We start from the raw sequence: 14,495 nt of genomic DNA on the forward strand, positions 1-14,495 counted from the left end.
ATGTAGAATCGAGAGATTGTTTTCTTAAAATTCTATGTTATAACTGAGAATGCCCAAGTCAATCTACATACAGGTTTAAGATTTCACAAGAATTCAGTAAAATAATTCAGAATTGGAAGTTATTATCAATTGTATTTTAGAAGAGAGGGTAATGTTTTGATAATATGTTCATACATCTTCTTTCTATTTTTCTGGTTCCCATTTCTATCTTTTCTTCAAGACCCAGGTCAAATTTACCTGCTTCATTATGTATGTGCCATCTCCCATGTTTAACTGTTGCTGTATTTTATCTGTACATGTTAAGGTCCTTTTTTATTTTCCCCTAAAAACTTAGTTTCTTGACTTCATGGTTCTAATTATATTTATTTGTTGTTATTTTTGTTTCCCTTATTGTCTGGAGCATCATACAAATTAAGGGTATATGTATTTTATAAGCATATGAATAAAATGGATAAGCATCACAACATGCTCTCTACTACCAACCAAAGAAAGCAGTGGATAATGTAACTAAATGCTCATTTTAAAAGGCAATAAAGTGCTTGCTTCGGCAGCACATATACTAAAATTTGAACCATACAGAGAAGATTAGCATGGCCCTTGCGCAAAGATGACACGCAAATTCGTGAAGTGTTCCATATTTTTTAAGACAATAAACTAGCTGCATCCCTCACAAAAAAAATAAAAAACAAAAGCCAATTAAATACTTTTCATCATATCTACATTATTCTTTTTTTTTTTTTTTTTTTTTTTTAATATTATTTTATTAGTTGGAGGCCAATCACTTTACAACATTTCAGTGGGTTTTGTCATACATTGACATGAATCAGCCATATAGTTACATGTATTCCCCATCCCGATCCCCCCTCCCACCTCCCTCCCCACCCGACTCCTCAGGGTCCTCCCAGTGCACCAGGCCCGAGCACCTGACTCATGTATCCCACCTGGGCTGGTGGTCCGTTTCACCATAGATAATATACATGCTGTTCTTTCAAAACATCCCACCCTCACGTTCTCCCCCAGAGTTCAAAAGTCTGTTCTGTATTTCTGTGTCTCTTTTTCTGTTTTGCATATAGGGTTATCGCCACCATCTATCTAAATTCCGTATATATGTGTTAGTATACTGTAATGTTCTTTATCTTTCTGACTTACTTCACTCTGTATAATGGGCTCCAGTTTCATCCATCTCATTAGAACTGATTCAAATGAATTCTTTTTAACGGCTGAGTAATATTCCATGGTGTATATGTACCACAGCTTCCTTATCCATTCATCTGCTGATGGGCATCTAGGTTGCTTCCATGTCCTGGCTATTATAAACAGTGCTGCGATGAACATTGGGGTGCACGTGTCTCTTTCAGATCTGGATTCCTCAGTGTGTATGCCTAGAAGTGGTATTGCTGGGTCATATGGCAGTTCTATTTCCAGTTTTTTAAGAAATCTCCACACTGTTTTCCATAGTGGCTGTACTAGTTTGCATTCCCACCAACAGTGTAAGAGGGTTCCCTTTTCTCCACACCCTCTCCAGCATTTATTGCTTGTAGACTTTTGGATAGCAGCCATCCTGACTGGCGTGTAATGGTACCTCATTGTGGTTTTGATTTGCATTTCTCTGATGATGAGTGATGTTGAGCATCTTTTCATGTGTTTGTTAGCCATCTGTATGTCTTCTTTGGAGAAATGTCTGTTTAGTTCTTTGGCCCATTTTTTGATTGGGTCGTTTATTTTTCTGGAATTGAGCTTCAGGAGTCCTTGTATTGCCAAAAAGGTTTGCACACCAGAGAAGGGTGATGTGATGCAACCAGTTTGAAGCCAAAGGAAACTACAGTGCTTAAAGCAGCTCACAGGAATGAGCCTCTTTCTCAGCAGGACAAGTGGGCCATCACCTGTCCACATCAGGCCAGACAAGAAGACACATGCTACTAGATAGGAAACATGTGCTTCCTAATTCGTTGGCTCCCTACTAGGCCCTCATTCTTAATATCTTCTTCATTTCATCTCCTACTGTCTTTGGTTCCTCAATTAAGCTTTTCTTGTCCACCAGTCTATCCCCTATTTTTGCAGACCTTAGTGAGGGTGTATTTTCATGCTTTTTCTTGCTCCCAACATAGGATCCTCCTTCTCACACCTTCTTCTCAATGATGCAGCACCTACTACTGCTCCACAGAGCACACCATTTTATAAATAATTTTTTTTTAAAATCATTCCTTCCAATTGAAATCAGGCCCACCCACTCATGGCCAGACAGAGAACAGGTCAAATTTCAGCACTACCCTCTCTCTTCCTGAGTGCCCTGCAGCCAAAAATCTGCAAAGCAATTTATGATAGGTAAGTTTAAAATGATATAAAAGAATAAAAAAATGAAAGTCATTCAAATAATCTTCATAAAAGCTTCAAATCTATGAAATAGCATTTAATATGAATTATACAAATTATATATACAGTTTAAAGAAATAAATAGATTATTCACTCAATTAACTCTTTGGCAAACTGATTTTTGGGAGAATTGGTTTTTGGTAAACTGATTCTAAGCCAATTAATTTCCATGGAATTGACCTTGAGCACTGTCTCAACTTCAGAAATTAAATTAGAGAAGGAACAGGAGCATGACAGAAGACCCTGTCTTCCTCACTCTATTCCAAGATGCTATGATCAGGGAGGGATTTCAGGGAAGGAGTAGAAAGAATTTCAACCAGACATGAGACTGCTATTTAAATGAGGAAGGCCAACTCTCAGCAAGTTAAATGAATACTGAATACTGAAAGAGATGGAAGAATTACAAAATCTGTCTGAGATACCATTAAAAAAAATTTAATTGCTATGTAAGGCCAGAAGGGCAAAATTAAAGGTGATGACTGCAAAATAATTTAAATTTTCATTTTGTATCCACAAAAAAGTTTCCCTTATAATCAAGAGAAATCATTTGGAAATAGAAGCAAATGTGATTTGACCAACTTCAATAGAGCAAAATTTTATGGTCTGTGAAAATCAGCACTTTACTTTATTTAACTACATTTTGTTTACAAAACTCCTCTGTAAAGTGTCTCACTTCATTGCAATTTGAGAACGTTGAAATGTACTTATGAATTCAAGAGATTAGCTAAAATATAGAGTGTTTTTACTTAACTCCCTCTTTAGAGCTGGATGTCGAATCACTTTTTTCTTGTGCATTCATCCTTCTGCAGCGTCATGACAGTCCCTCCCACTGAACAAGACCAAAAGTCATTGTCAGAATGGTCCCCACTGCAGAAACACACAATGGCCAAGTTGATGTCAGTAGTCATTGGTGCCTTCCATTTCTACAGCACACAATTGTGGTGAAAGAATCTAAGTGGGTGAGCATATCATCATTATAAATTATTGTCTTTTATCTGACTTACTAACAAATGCATTAAGCTTAATGTTATTTGCTGCCCTAGAATTTCAAAAGTTTTAAATGTTTTACTTTGTCCTCATTTATTTTATATAAGTAATTTTATCAAGTGAAGTCTATAAAAGTTTTATAATTTCTGACTTGTCATTTGGAAATGTACCAAGGTCATGGATATGGTTTTGGTGTGGTCCTTGTAACTCTCTTGGGGTGTGGATACAGGGAAGTATCAGGGATTTGGAGAGGGAATCCTTTGGCTATCTTTATCTGTGGTCTTTTCATCACTCTATTTATCCATTAACAATATCTCCATCCCTGAAACTGACTTCAAAGAATCAGGGAAAATACAACTCCCCAGTTACCAGTTACCATCTCAATTCCTCTTGTAAATATTCACATACATTTATTTAAATGAACTTCTTGTTAAAGAAGTTTTCAGGATCTGTTTATTTAAAGCTTCCAGGAGTAAAACTAAAATTGCACCCTGTAAGGAAACTCAGGTATAAGAACTTAATATTGGATAGCCACTCTAATCTCTCATCTGTAAATGACTCTAATCTCTCATCCGTAAATGATTATATAACTTCACTGACCACACAATGGAGATGTACACACAGATTTTTTTTTTTTTTAAACGTGAGCAATTTTTAAAGTCTGTATTGAATTTGTTATAGTATTGCTTCTGTTCTGTTTTGATTTTTTGGCTGTGAGACATGTAGGATCTTAGCTCCCCAATCAAGGACTGAACCAGCACCCCATGCATTGGAAATTGATGTCTTAACCACTGGAGCTCCAGAGCAGTCCCCACAGATGTTTTCTAGGCTAGTTAGTGTGTTCCACTTGAACAGTTCTCTCTCACAGTTGCTTTGCTCAGCCCACCCAGCAGCCCTTCCTTGCTGTGTGGTCTTTTTAACTTCCTTTCACCTTGCTAAAGCTGGCTCAGATGGTAAAGAATCTGCCTGTAATGCAGGAGATGTGGGCTCAATCCAGGTCAGGAAGATCCCCTGGAGAAAGGAATAGCAACCCACTCCAGTATTCTTGCCTGGAGAGTTCCACGGACAGAGGAGCCTGGTTTTCTTTTCTTTTTTATTCAGGCTCTGGTTACCTGAACATCTAGACAGGTCAAGTATATCTTACACAGAACTGATTAGCTTTTTTTTTTTTTTTTTTTAAATAGCAGCCCCTACAATATAGGACTTGGCATATAAGATTCACAGTCTTTACATATGACTTGCAATCCTTCTGCCAGTAATTGATTTTATTATATTCAAAGGTTACTGATGTCTTTCCTGACCTCAAGTTCTCTTTAAGTGTCTTTTTTATTAACTTGATATTAGAATGTAGGAACTTTTTGGTGGCTCAGGTGCTAAAGAGTCAGACTGCAATGTGGAAGACTCAAGTTCTATCCCTGGGTCGGGAAGATTTCCCAGAGAAAGGAATGGGTACCCACTGTAGTATTCTTGTCTGGAGAATTCCCTGGACAGAGGAGCCTGGAGGGCTACAGTCCATGGGGTCACAGAGAGTTCAACATGACTGAGCAATTAACACTTTAACATTTTTAGAATGTACTATGCCCAAACCTTAATTCTGTTTTCTGTCCCTTGCTCACTATGGAGAGAGAAGGCATAAACTTCCTTCTCTTCTTAAATAGTTAGCTGAAAGAGAGATATACAATGTTTTCTTTTTTTTTTTTTCCCCTGAGTTTCTTATAAGACTGCAATCTGCATTGGAAATCATGCTGTAAGAAATGACAGAGGATAACTTGATTCTTTCTCCTTCCTGAAAACAATAGCTTCTGTAGAGATTAGTGGAACTATGTTAGTCAACTCAGAGGGAAGACCTTTTTTGCTATAATACTTTCTCTTTTTAATCTCAGTTGTTTACTCTGTATAAAGGTCCTAGTGCCTGAAGAATGGCAGTTCATTTTTTTTTTTTTTTTGCTATGGTTTGTTTTATTGTGTTCTTAGTTTGAAATATCATCACTTCTAAAAATAGATATGTTCAGATTTTTCTGATCGAGATAATTTTGTGAGCACAGTTGCTTAATTTTCCTTCTTCCAAATTGCCATGGAAATTTTGAGCAAAATATGAATCCTGGAAAATATAAACATAGGAAATATTAAAATATTAAAGATGTTTATCTCTATATGGTGAGATTATAGTGTGTTTTCATGTTTTCTGTGTGTTTTTACATAGTGGTATTTATTTTAAAATTTATAATCTAAAAGTTTGTGCTCTGCTTTAACCTGCTCCCTTCATTTATTGAATTGTAACTTGTGTAATATCTTTTTACACGGTCTTGGTAAGTCTTAATATTATTGTTGTTTAGTCACTGCCATGTCCAATGCTTTGCAACCCTATGGGCTATAGCTAGCCAGGCTCCTCTGTCCATGGGATTTCCCAGGCAAGAGTTCTGGACTGAGTTGCCATTTCCTTCTACAGGGAATCTTCCCCACCTGTGTATTGAACCTGCATCTTCTGCATTGACAGGGGGATTCATTACTGCTGAGCCACCAGGGAAGCCCTTAATATTATGAACTTTATCTTAAAGACCTATTATATCATTACAAGTATACATTTCAAATATTATATTGCTAAATGCCTGAAACAAAATGATTGTATTAAAGCAAAATTTTACAAATCCAAATAGACTAGAAGTAGTAATCCTTGATTTCATATTTTTCATATAAGTTTTTTTCTAACAAAATATAAATAACTTTGTTCCCAAATGCATAATAACTGTGTATTATCTTAAGAAATTAAATTTTAATATTGAATTTTGTAAATTCTCAATGTTGTTCATTTCACAGTGTTTTTATCATGTATCTACTGATCTTTTCTCATTTTAATGCCTATCTGATGACTTTTTCTTTTCAGATAATTATTCATTACTAGCTATCCTAATTGATTATTTTATCTTGTATTTATTTCCTCATTTTATATATATATACATGTTTTCCTTTATCTCTTGGGGCATATTTATAATTGATGTTTTATAGTTTTTATCTGATATTTTCTCTTTAATTTTAGGTCTGTTTCCATTAATGATTCTTTTATGACTAATGATAATATTCACCTCCCTTTGTTCATGTTTAATAATTTTTTGAGATATGGAACATTGGTACTATCAGTTTGCTGGATGCATTGATTTTGTTATGTTCTTCTAAGCAATATTAGAGTTTATTTTGGCAGGATGTTAGCTTCTTGCAGATCATCTTGATTCCATCAAAGCTTATATTTAAGATTTGATAGAGGAAGTCTATGAAATCTTGCTTTGAGTAGGTTATTCATTCTACTACAGTGTGATTCACCTATCTTAATTGAACGATGTAAGTTTTTCACTACATAGCTTCACTTTGACTCACTATAAATTCGATGTACACTAGCCCTGCATAAGTTTTAGGACCTGCTAAACTCATAGGCATCCATCACTCTTTGCCTGTCCTTGTGGAGTTTTATTCAATATACGTGCAACTGGAGTGTACAGTAGACTCGCTGTGGTCCATAGGCAGATTTCTGGAGCTTTCTTGCAGTATACACCCCATATATCATGACCCATACCTTTTGGCATCTTGGTCTTCCTGTGCTTGATTTCTATGTCCTTAGTTCAGTGAGGAAACACCTTCTGCTTGAGCTGCCTCTCCTAACTGAGGTCTGAGATTGCTTCAAAGTATAAAATCAGAGTTATAGGACCTGTATTATTTGTTTCCCTTCTTTTACACGTGAAACTTTGGTGTTGCATGCTGTCCAAAGCTTGAAAAAGGCTTTTCATATAATTTATCCAACTTTCTAGTTGCTTATGGTAGGAAAACAAATCTAATACCTTGACCATATGCAAAATTTCATAGGTCATTATTTTTCAAAGTAAGTATTAAGACACTGGCAAATTTATCCATCATGTAAATTTTGTATCAGATGATTTTTTTCATGGAAAGAGAAATAGACACACCTTTCAGTATTAGAATCTTGAAAAGTCAGAAGAGACCCCGTGAAGCCTATTTGGAAAGTCCTGAATGTGACATATGATTTTATTTTTATTTCTAACATGGATATACAGATAGGAGCTGTATATTCTGATGGATAAGTCTAGATTCACTCAGAAAACAGAACCCCTACAGTAGATTAAACAAGATAAATTTAATATAAATAATTATTTAAGCATGGTAAAAGTGACCTTAAGAGATAAGAAACCTCAATATAGTATCTTGGGAATGAGGAAGCGTATCCATGGTAGATATTCAGAGCTTGTGGGAGAAGGTGTGCTTCTACCCACTGGAAGGCAAAGAAGTCTGCTGGTTTGACTAGTGTGCAGCTGATATGCAGTTATTCGTGAGCAGAAAATGACCTGGAGCACAGGCATGGAACAGGGCGGTCAGAAACTTTTCAAGCCACAGGCAAGGTGTGCAGGACTTACAGAGGGTACAGAGGTTCAGTGGGAACCCAGGGAAGTTAAGGGAGGCAGGCTGTGAGAAAGCTTGCCGTGGGAATGTGGTGCTAGAACTCTTGATATGACTTTGAGTGTTAATGTGTAATATGGAGCAGATTTGGACAACATTCAGGATAAGAACCCCTTGGAATGGTGGTTTCTGGGATGAGAGATCTAATGACAGGTTATTGCCAGATCAAACTGCAAGTTGGGGCTTCCCCAAAGACTCAGAGGGTAAAGAATCCGCTTGAAATGCAGGAAACATAGGAGACTCTGGTTTGATCCCTGGGTCAGGGAGGTCCCCTGGAGAAGGAAAGGGCAACCCTATCCAGTACTCTTGACTGGGAAATCCCATGGACAGAGGAGCCTGGTGGGCTACAGTCCAAATGGTCACAAAGTGTTGGACAAAACTGAGTGACTGAGCTCAGTAAGCACAAATTAGAAGTTTACCAAAGGACCACCATCTCAAGGTCAAAGCTCCACTAGATGTTCTCATACACACTTGCCGGACTCACCAAGGACCAGACAGGGTCATCAGGGGAGTCTGCTCTTTCATATCCTGCCGGCACCTCTTACTGAGAAAGTTTAACATTGTGCTCACTGTCAAGGAGAGATGCTTAAAGGAGTACCATTATCACAGGGCATACAATGAAGGGTATTTTGGAGTCTGAGAGAGCATACTCTTGTAACTGTCAAACCTGGACACTTGTTGAGTTTTCAGATCAAAAATAACTTGCTTTCACACTCCCTGAAAAGCAAGCTTTATGAACCTGACTGATAGAACTTAGGCTGCATTTAAACGTTTGGATCTGCATTTGTTTACCAACACTTAGGTTTATCAACTTTCTGTTATAAATAAATTATAACATCTAATCTTTTTCATTCTTTCCTTGAAGATCAACTATAAATTTTCAACCTAGGTTTTTCTCAGTTGAATTCATTAGAAAGTAGATTTTAAGAGTTTTGCTTTTTTGCATTATTTCAGTTCTTTTCCTTTAGAGGTTGAAAATTTTCCCATACTATAATAGCCAAATTACCCAAATGTTAAGGGAGTTTAATTATCACAATTTTATCTGTGGACACCAAAGTTAATTTGTCCTAAACCAAAAATATGGGATTGAAGAAAAGGGAATATGTTATTTTTAATTTTTTTCAGTTTATTTTTTAATTGGAGAAAATTTGCTTTACAATGTTGTGTTGACGTTGTGCTATATGCTCAGTAGCTCAGTTGTGTCTGACTCTTTGCAACCCAATGGACTGCAGTCCACCAGGCTCCTCTGTCCATGGAATTTTCCAGGCAAGAATACTGGAGTGGGTTGCCATTTCCTCCTCCAGGGTTTGCATTGTATGGCAACACAATCAGCCATGATTATACATATATCACCTTCCTCTTGAGCTTCCCCCGTCTGTACCCATCCTACCCCTCTAGGTCATCGTAGAGTGCCAAGCTGGGCTCCCTGTGCTATAAAACAAATTCTCACTAGCTATCTATTTTACATATGTATATATGTCGATGCTGGGAATTTATTCTTGATGTTGGTATTTTGAGTTGCATCTTCACCTGAAAGACATTAAAGTTGGATTCATCAAGGGAACAGAATAATGTGGCCAAGTTTTGAAATACATTATACAAACAATCATCTAGAATCACTCTAAATAGAAAACAATACTTCATGCATCAATCAGATGAAATAGGCTTTATTTTTGTTAAAAACAAAATACTTTTCAGTATATCTAAACCACAAAGACACACTTTCTTTTAGGTTTCAATATCTTCTGTATTAAAGTAAATCTCATTTGATCTTTTGTGCAAAATTGCATGAGACACTTATCTCTTTCATTTCTCATTGTTTGAAGCTCTGTCCTTGGTGTACTGTTTCTACTGAAGATTTTATTCAATATACTGAAGCTCACCTTTCATATCTACTATAACCATTAGTCAGATGGCATAATTTTAGCCAATCTAAGAAAAAAAATCACAGTTCAGCACAAAAGCTGTCATTTCAGAGTTTATCTTGCCCTCTCATTTGGTAGTCACATTTCTCACTTTGTAAAATAAATCTCTAATTCCTTTAGAAGGATCATTAACTTTAAAATGGATAGCATTATTAGGATAATTTATCAACCATCCAAGTCAAAGTGAAGTGAAAGTCTGTAAGGACTGGAGAAGAGTAGGAACATAGAGCCGTTCTAATGAAAATTTCCTTGTAAGGTGGGAAACTACTAGATTTTAATTTTTGGATTAGATTTGAAAGCTTTGCTTAAGTCAAAAGAAAATGAAAGTAAAGCAGAATCACTGGCATTACTGGGATAACAGGAATCATTCATTATAGTCATAGAATGGACTTTTAAAAATATTAACAAGCAATCTATGGAAACTTTCTTTAAGTGGAAATGTTTACTGGGGAGGATAAAATTTTTCATTAAAATATTTCTCATCTAAATCCAGGAATTCTTCAGGAGTCTAAGAGCTAACCAGCAATTGCTCTCCTCTCATGGCTAATAGTTTTTTATGTGTGTATGTGTGTGATGAGAGAGGTGTGGGGAAACACTGGGTCTTGTTTGTGACATCCTATTGTATGACTTGTGTGGACTTGGACTCTGAAAACTGAGTGGGATCATCCCTGTCCATCGTCCACGGGCACATCATTTAGACATTCATGTCTACTGGGCACTGCAATCACATTGGACTATGATCAAAATTTAGCCATGTGTGGGTAGTGAAAATGTTTCTTTAGGCCTCTGCTTGTGTCTCATTTACTTACATCACTTCAGATCTGCCTATTCATAGGTACTTTACTATATAATATGGAATCAACTTATTTTTACCAAAGAAAACAAAAATACCAAAGGATACCTGGGGACCACTCATTAGGTCCACCATACTAGAAATGTATATTTAAAATAAAGATATAAGTTGGGACTTGTTTGCTCATTTTGCCCCACAGTTGCAAAAGGAAATGTTAAGTTTACATTCCCTCAGCTCTTCTGGGAAAGAACTGATCTTCATATAAATCCTAGATGGCAATCAATAAATGCATGTGAGTTACAGATGAATAAATGAATGAATGAATGTATAGCTAATGTGATTACTTGCATTTTTTTCTCTATATTAATAGGGATATTTTTATTTGATTCATTTACAATGCCATACGATTCATGTAATTGATTGCTTATACTTGAATGTACAGGGTCTGAGGTTTATTCTATTAATCAGAAGGTTGTGAATTCAAACCTTGAAGTCTTTTAGCCTCAGTTGTACTCTATTACTGAAACAACTTTTTAAAGGGATATTTTAAACTCTCAAGGTGTCTAAGCATTTCACCAGGATACATTTCATTAATCCTTATCAAAAAATTCCCCACATGATGTAAGGAATATTAGCATTACAAATGTGAAAAATATGAAAGCCATAAGCACATAGTTTCTATTGTGGTCAATCCTTTACATGAATGCAAACAACCTGGTTCCAGCATCGCTATGCTAAGCCCTCCACTGGCAACTACTTCAGAGAAAGGGTCATGGAAGTTCCTCTGAAAAGAGTCGCCTCATAAAGTGCCACATGTCAACGTTTATGGGTCTTCGCTGTAATTGGGTAGGCCAGCTCTTACTATTACCTTTGTCCTTCTCTAGTTTTTAAAACTGTGATTTCCAGAAATTGCAGAAATCTCAAACATTCTTCTTGACTTTTAGAAACTTAGGATGTTGTGTGAAGCAGGATTTAAAATCTGTCCATTTGTCCACCTGGGTGTTCTCTGGGTAGAATTGTTGTGACTGTGTTAGAAGAATAAACAGTTTTAGGCAAGGTCTTGTCTCTGTAATTCTGTGAAATCTGAAAGGAATGTAGAGACTGTTTCTACACCTACATGCAGGAAAGAACGACAGTGCTGGAGATCAGAGCAATAACCTACACTGACATAGATTATAGAAAAATAGGTAGATGGATGCAGAGACTGGGCGAGGGAAGAGGACCTAAATTTAATAGAATTTAGGCAAAAGAAAGAGAATAGAGAGAAGAGAGAGAATTAACAGTAGCCAAGAAATAATTAAAAATAAAAGTGACTATGATTTCTAGCTTGTAGAATATATGTAGTTTTTGGTATTTATTTATAAATTTTAACTCAATATGGCTAGATTCCCAGAGCCTTAAAGATCATAATGTCTGTTCCTCAACATAAAAAGCATGTAGGTTCTATTTCTGGTGGTGAGCTTGAAGAAGTTTTATTACAGGCAGTGTTTCTGTGGGAAATCCTCTGGTGATTTGGGAACACGCTGAAAACCTCAGCAAGAGTCATCAGAACCATACTAATTACCAGATCGACCCTTATTTTCTTTTCCCTTAAAATCCAATTGATTGAATAGATTTCCCTCCTACTCATAGCCCTAGGGAGGAGACTTGTTCCTAAAACTTAATACGGTAGCATTTCTGTGCACAACAGTCTCCACATGGCCAATAATACAAAACATTCAGAGAATCACTGGGCTCAAAATTGAAAGAAACTTAAAGGGCTACTGAATCAACCCACTTTTCAGGGCTAGACTCGGTCCTCAGCTCATGCTTCACCCACAAGGCTGTCTTCCATATTTTTCCATGCAGGGAGGTCTTTGTATCTTTGGAAGAGTTCTGATTTGTTGGAAAGATCTCTTCCATTCAATAGAAATCCGCATTCCTATGTGTGGCGCTCACTGGTCCTAGTTCTAGCCCCCACCAGCGTAGGGTAATCATGCTTTTTGTTGCACCCACCAGGTGTTCAAACATTGAAAAGAAGGTATTAGTATCATTTGATAAACATTATTTGCACACATTTTATGTGCTAGGCACTGCACTAAGAAACAAGGGCTCAAAATTAAAGAAGACACAATCTCTCTCCTGACAGGTCTCCTGGAGTAACGTAGGAAGAGAAAAAGTGAGCCACAGTGAAATCACAGCATGGTATAATTGAGCTTGAGGAACGCAGCTTAGCTCTAGAGGAAGGTTAGAAGGACTTCTGAGAAGAACAGAAGCTTGAGCTGAAATGCAGAAAAGTGATTTGTTTAGGCAAACAAGACTAGCAATTGTGTTAAAGTCAGAGGGCTTTATGTAAGAATATGGAGTCATGAGACCACTGGGTTCAGAGTGTTTTGCTGTAGTTTTCCACATTGAAAGAAAATGAATTTAAGGTGTGGTCAGATTGCAGGGAAAAGGGATTATTTTGACTTGTCAAACATTTGGCCTTTGTCCTCGAGGCATAAACAAACTTTACATGGTTAAAAGCCCAGTAAGGACATGATAAAAATCTACCTTCAAAGTTCATATTACTTGTTCATATAATCAAGACTTATCTGTCTCTTGCCCTGTTCTTTAATTATTCTCAGATGACACAGCTTATCCCTTCACCTGGTCAGTATTTTGAAAAATTGCATACTTTATTCATATCAGTAGTCTAGAAACTCAAATCCCTATCAGGGACAGGGAAAAAGAAAGTGTACAGTTGCTGGAAATGAGACACTAGAGACTGATAATGCTCAAGGAAACCTGGACAATCAAGGTCTGCAATCCTCACAGGCAGGCATATTTCAAGATTTCAAAAAAATTTTTTTTTTAAATTGAAGTATAGTTGATTTATTTTGTTTCAGGTGTATAGCAAGTTGATTCAGTTATATACATCAGTTATATATATTCTATTTCAGCTTCTTTTCCATTATAGGTTGTTACAAGATATTGAGTCTAGTACTCTGTGCTATAGAGTAAGACCTTGTTAGTTTCCTATTTTATAATAGTAGTGTGTATCTTAATTCCAAATTCCTAACTTATCCCCCCTTTCCCTTTTGGTAACTAGAAGTTTGTTATCTATGTCTATGAGTCTATTTGTAAATAAATTCATTTATATCATTTTTTAGATTCCACATAAAAGTGATATATGATATTTATCTTTCACTTACTCCATTTAGTATAATAAAGATCCCTTTGACGAAAGTCAAAGAGGAGAGTGAAACAGCTGGTTTAAAACTCAGCATTCAAGAAACTAAGATCATGACATCTGGTCCCATCACTCCATGGCAAATAAGTTGGGAAACAATGGAAACAGTGACAGACTTGATTTTCTTGGGCTCCAAAATCACTGCAGATGGTGACTGCAGTCATGAAATTAAGACACTTGCTCCTTGGAAAACAAGCTATGACCAACCTAGACAGCATATTAAAAAGCAGAGACATTACTTTGCTGTCAAAGGTCCATCTAGTCAAAGCTATGGGTTTTCCAGTAATCGTGTATGGATGAGAGTTGGACTATAAAGAATGCTGAACAGTGAAGAATGTAAGCTTTTGAACTGTGGTGTTGGAGAAGATTCTTGAGAGTCCCTAGGACCACAAGGAGATAAAACCAGTCAATCTTAAAGGAAATCAGTCCTAAATATTAATTGGAAGGACTGGTGCTGAAGCTGAAACTCCAATACTACTTTGGCCACCTGAAGTGAAGAACTGACTCTTTGGAAAAGACCCTGATGCTGGGAAAGATTGAAGGCAGAAGGGGATTACAGAGAATGAGATGATTGGATGCCATCACTGACTCAATGGACATGAGTTTGAGCAATCTCTGGGAGTTGGTGATGGACAGGGAAGCCTCATGTGCTGCAGTCCATGGAGTCACAAAGAGTAAGACATGACTAAGTGACTGAACTGAACTGAGTTTCATCCATGTTGCTGTAAATGGTATTTCTTCC

At 36.7% G+C, this 14,495-nt stretch overlaps 1 non-coding gene across 1 annotated transcript; it reads left to right on the top strand.

Moving 5' to 3' along the window:
• The first annotated feature begins 535 nt into the window (after positions 1–535).
• Positions 536–642, top strand: LOC136150983 (U6 spliceosomal RNA). The gene has a single exon (XR_010659971.1). It is a non-coding gene; the product is annotated as a U6 spliceosomal RNA (small nuclear RNA).
• Positions 643–14,495: the final 13,853 nt, after the last annotated feature.

Source organism: Muntiacus reevesi, chromosome 19 (assembly GCF_963930625.1).
Source record: "Muntiacus reevesi chromosome 19, mMunRee1.1, whole genome shotgun sequence".
Classification (NCBI taxonomy): domain Eukaryota; kingdom Metazoa; phylum Chordata; class Mammalia; order Artiodactyla; family Cervidae; genus Muntiacus; species Muntiacus reevesi.